A 5063-nucleotide genomic window follows, 5' to 3' on the forward strand; every position below is an offset into this window, starting at 1 on the left:
ATTTCACCCATCTCAAGATAGAGCAGGTTTACAGGTGGCACTTGGTAAAAGCATTTGAAGACATACTCTACCTTCAGTAAGCAACACATAATTGTCAAGCAGCAGGGAAACTTACAAGCCTGGACAGGACAAGGCTGAGGAGTAAGATTCTTATTGGAGTAAGGGCCTTGTAGAGCTAACACAAACCCTGGGTTATCCAGGGTTCTTGTGCATGCCCAGTACTGGAGACATCACCCTAAGACTGCACTTCTGGCTGATCTTTAGGACCCACAAAAGAAGGAGGTCAAGCCAGAAGAGGAGACAGCCAGGCTTTTTAAGAAGGAGTGCTGCAGCTCAGAACCAATCTGCAAAGAATGGAAGAGGTTTTTTAGTATTTTTTTCAACTCCTGGCTTTGAAGGAAATATGTCACTCACTGACTGCTGAGATAGGGAAACAGGAACCTCAGAGATAGCACATGACGATGAATACAGTTTTCAAAAATAGTTGGAAATGTCATAAAACAGACAACTGCAACCACATGTACATACATGCAAACATATTTATGACAAAATAAGAACGATACTCATAACAATACATGCATTACTTCTGCAGCTAGACGCAAGGCCTTATTGGTATTTATAATTACTATTTTTTTTTCACTGCTCATTCCATATTCCCTTTGCCCTCAAAATAAACCTCAATTGGGTATGGTTATTAGTCTGGTGGGATAATCTAAATATTCATTTTTTCCTGTTTGTTTATCCTTCCTTTATTTTGCTTTTTAATTAGAGAGGTTGTAGGTTTACAAAAATGTCATGAATAAAATATAGAGTTATCATATGCCACCCTATTATTAACAACTTGCATTAGTTTAGTACATATTTTACACATCATGAAAGGTCATCAACTACAGAAGCATTCACAATTTGCATGGTGTAGTACTATGCTTGCTTGTTTTTATTTTCATTCTACTAATGCATATACAACCTAAACTTTCCCCTTTTTAACCATACTGACAACTACTGTTAAGTGCTATTAATTATCTTCACGTTGTATTACCATCATCACCATCCATTAACACAATTTATGATCAAACCAATTAGAAATTCTGTACAATTCAAGCATTAGCGCCTCATTTCCTCTGCTCATCCCATCCCTTGGTAACCGATATTCTAGATGCTGACTCTGAGTTTGCTTGCTCTAATTATTTAATAAAAGTGAGATTATATTAATACAATATATGTCCTTGTGTATCTGGTTTATTTCACTCAATTTGATGTCTTTAAGGTTCATCCAGTTATGGCGTGTATAAGAATTTCACTTCTTTTTACTCCTGAAAATATTCCATGGTATGTATATACTAAATGATATTCTCTTTTTGTTTGTTTGTTTGTTTTTCTTTAAAGTCACAAGAAAGCACAGATTTTTAAAAAATAGAAATCTATTGAAATGTACATCACTTTTGGGAAACCATATGAAAACTTGATTCCCCTCTCCCAATAAACTTTTCTCAGGCTCAAAAAACTAGAGATCACCTCCAGAAAAGCTGTGTATTAAATTCCCTGACGCCCCAAGATGTGCTTGTGGAAAAGTTTCACCGCAGACTTGATGGAACTGTGCTTTTACATTTGAAACAAGAGCGTATTTGTCAAAGGGGAGCTGTACAGTGTTTGAGCATGGAGCAGGGTAGGGTCAACGCCCCAGGACTACCGCCTCCACCTCTTGGGACTTGGGGGACGGGAGCAAAACTCCCCGGGCGCGGGTGCTTAGTTCTGCTAGTCCTGCGCGCAGCCGTCTGGCCTGGCTCCCAGGTCTGCCGGCTCCCACGCGTTCCCGCACAAGTGCGAGCGCGGGCGCGGTCCACCTGGCTCACGTGCGCTTCCGGCAGGTTCTCCAGGCTGTAGTCCTGTCGCTCGTGGTTACGGTAGGTGTGCTCCAGTAGTTCCTAGAAGGCGGCGGGGCGGCAGGGCAGGGGCACCAGGGCAGCTCCAGTCTGGGGTGGGCGACGCTTGGAGGGTCCCACGCCAAGCCCAAGGCGTGCTCAGACACTGGAGGCCTGCGGGGCCCTAGGCTGAGACTCAGCGCCCTGGGCCGCCCTGGACCCCCTCTCCCCCCCGGGGACTCACCGCCCCTCAGCAGGGGGAGGTCGTGCCCTCCCCCCCCCCCCCCCCCCCCCCCCCCGTCCCCGTTCCTTCCTTGACTTTGGGGAGCCCTGGAGCGCCCTGGCTCGGCCTTCCTGCTGCCTCAGGTCCCCGCATGGTCTTTGGCGGGCAAACAGCTCTCATTTCCCCGGGGCCAGGCGGCCGGTGGCTCGGTCTGGCAGCCACGGAGCAGGAAGAGGGGGTGGCCCAGGGGGTGGGCGGGGGTGGAGGGAGGACTCCGGTGAGGCCTGGCTCAGAAGGGCGACCTCTACAGGACGTCCCGGGGGCGGACTAGACAGACACACCCCCAGCCCAGGCTCCTGTGTGTGTTGGGGGAGGGGTCCCTTTAGTCCCCTGGTACCTGCGGAGATCCTGGAGAACCAAGGTCAACACTAGGGACAGCACCACCCCTCCCCTTCCCTGAAACCAACCAGAAACCAACTGTGGAGCTGTACCAGGGAGGCCTGCGTGCAGTAGGGCCATGGGGACCGAGCCTCAACCTCAGCCAACAAAGCCTTGCCTGCAGGAATGTCAGGTGGGTCTCCACCCACACCCCACTCCTCTCATGGAACGGAAGTCCGCTAGTAAAATAGGGACTCAATAGACGGATCTGGAACCTGCCAGAGTCCACATGGGCATCAATAACCCCCAAAATGGCTGCTGGAAGACCCATCACCCACAAGATCTTGCCATTCAGAACAAAGACTTCCTCTGGAAGCCAGAAGAAACCCTGGATATTCCCTAAGGACTTTATGGTTGGGCCCTTACAGGGAACTGATGGGTGGGATGATCACTCAGAACAGCAAGCAGCTGGAATCTCTCTCCTGCCATTAGCAAAGGGGTGGGATAATTTAGAGTTCAAAAGGCAGGCACAGAGCTAAGTGCTCTTGCTTTCCCACTCTCTTATCTCTGGTCCCATACCTGCCCTCTGTGCACTGCTCTCACCATTTTTCCTCTGACATGTGGCCATGCAAGTAAACCTGGGGATATATAATCTATAATGGGAAATTCTGTAAATCAGCCCTCTTTATCACTTTTCACCCCCTTCCTCTCTACCGGGGACCCCTGATCTGTTATTTTCTCCCATTACTCATCCCTCCCTACCTGAATAAATTACTGGCCTCACTCACGCAGCATGTTCTTGAAACTTATTTCTGCAGCATAGCCAAGAACCTAAACAAAATCTGGTAACGGAACCAAGAGGGTGGCATTTCACAGGCAGCACTGTGGCTTCTCGGTGGTGACCCTTTGGCTGCTGTGAGTGACCAGCCTCAGGGGCTCCCTGTGGGCTTTTTGCTCTCAAGACATCTTGGTCTCTGGACGCTGAGGCCAGGAGGCCCATGGCAGGAGAGGAGGCCACAGGGACAGGATCCTTCTGGGGGTAGAGGGGCCTGGGCAATCGGGAAAGCTGGCCACAGAGAAGGAGTTAGGGGTGCCACTCCTCTAGAATGCTTTCTTTGCAAGAATTTGAGAAGGGTTGGTGTTAATTTTTCTTTAAATACTAGGTAGTGCTCCAAAATGTATTCACCAAATGCAGTGCATGTCCCATGAAGATGAAAGAGGTTTTTGATATGGAAGGAGTGGGGTGAGGGGGTTGGAAGGTATATGGGGACTTCATATTTTTTTAATGTAACATTTTTAAAAAATAAAGAGAAAAAAAATGCTAGGTAGAATTCAGCAGTGAGGCCATCTGGTCCTGGGCTTTCTTAGATAGAAGGTGTTTGGCTATTGATTCCATCTCTTCTTATAAGCTTGCTGTGGTTTTCATTTTCTTCTTGAGTCAATTTAGGTAATTTGTGTATTTCCAGAAAAATTTCCATTTCATTTGGATTATATAATTTGTTGTGTATAGTTGTTCACAGTATTTGCTTATAATCCTTTTTATTTCTGTAAGATCAGTAGCAACATCACCATTTTCATTTCTGATTTTAGTTATTTGTCTTTCCTTTTTTTCCTTTGTGAGTCTAGATAGTCCTGTTAATATTATTGATTTTTAAAAATAACCAACTTTTTTATTGTTTATTCTCAAGTGTTTTTCTACTCTATTTTATTTATCTCTTTTCTAATCTTCCTTCCTTCTGATAACTTTGGGTATACTTTGCTCTTTTTCTAGTTTAACATGTCAAGTGAAGTTCTTAATTTGATATCTTTCTTCCTTTTTAATATAGGCATTCACAGCTATAAATTTCTGAGTATAACCTTCACTGCATCCCTTATATTATAATATGTTTTGTCTTGGTTTCATTCATCTCTTAAGTATTTTCTGATTTCCCTTGTAAAGAAGAAATTACTATGTGTTACTTACCCATTCATACACTGTTGAAACTTGTATTGCTTTTGGCATTTGTAAATAATGCTGCTATAATGCAAATATCTCTTCAAGACCTTGCTTTCAAAACTTTTGCATTTATACCTAGAAGTGAGCTTGCTGGGTCAAATGGTAACTGTGGTCTCTAAAAGCCTTTGTAAAAGAATATATCAGCTCCCTACTTCCATTTCATTTTCTGTAAAATGCTGGAGAGCTCCATGGACATTTCTAAAACTATTGTTGCTGGTAGGATAAATCTGATAAGAACTTGCTAATATTTGTGAGATTTCCTTAGCAAAGCCTAATAAAAATAGTATATCATTTTATTCATTATTTCTTTTTGTCACTTAAAGGTTTTAGACTCATTAAATGAGATTTCAAGATTCGAGTACTTTGCTCAGCTTTGTAAGGCAGAAATAAATGCAAAGTCCCTAGCTAGAAAGAAAGATTTCTTTGAATCCTGTTCTTTAATTGAACTGACACAAAAAACCTGTCCCAAATCAATGACAGAATGCTGAATCCAGATTTCTTATATATGTAATGTAAATAAAAGTATATTATAGGACATATACTGTTTTATATCCATCATGTCTTTATTATTATAATATTTGGTCCTTTAATAATGAGTTTTGTT

This window comes from Dasypus novemcinctus, chromosome 28 (genome assembly GCF_030445035.2).
Source record: "Dasypus novemcinctus isolate mDasNov1 chromosome 28, mDasNov1.1.hap2, whole genome shotgun sequence".
NCBI classification, from domain to species: Eukaryota; Metazoa; Chordata; class Mammalia; order Cingulata; family Dasypodidae; genus Dasypus; species Dasypus novemcinctus.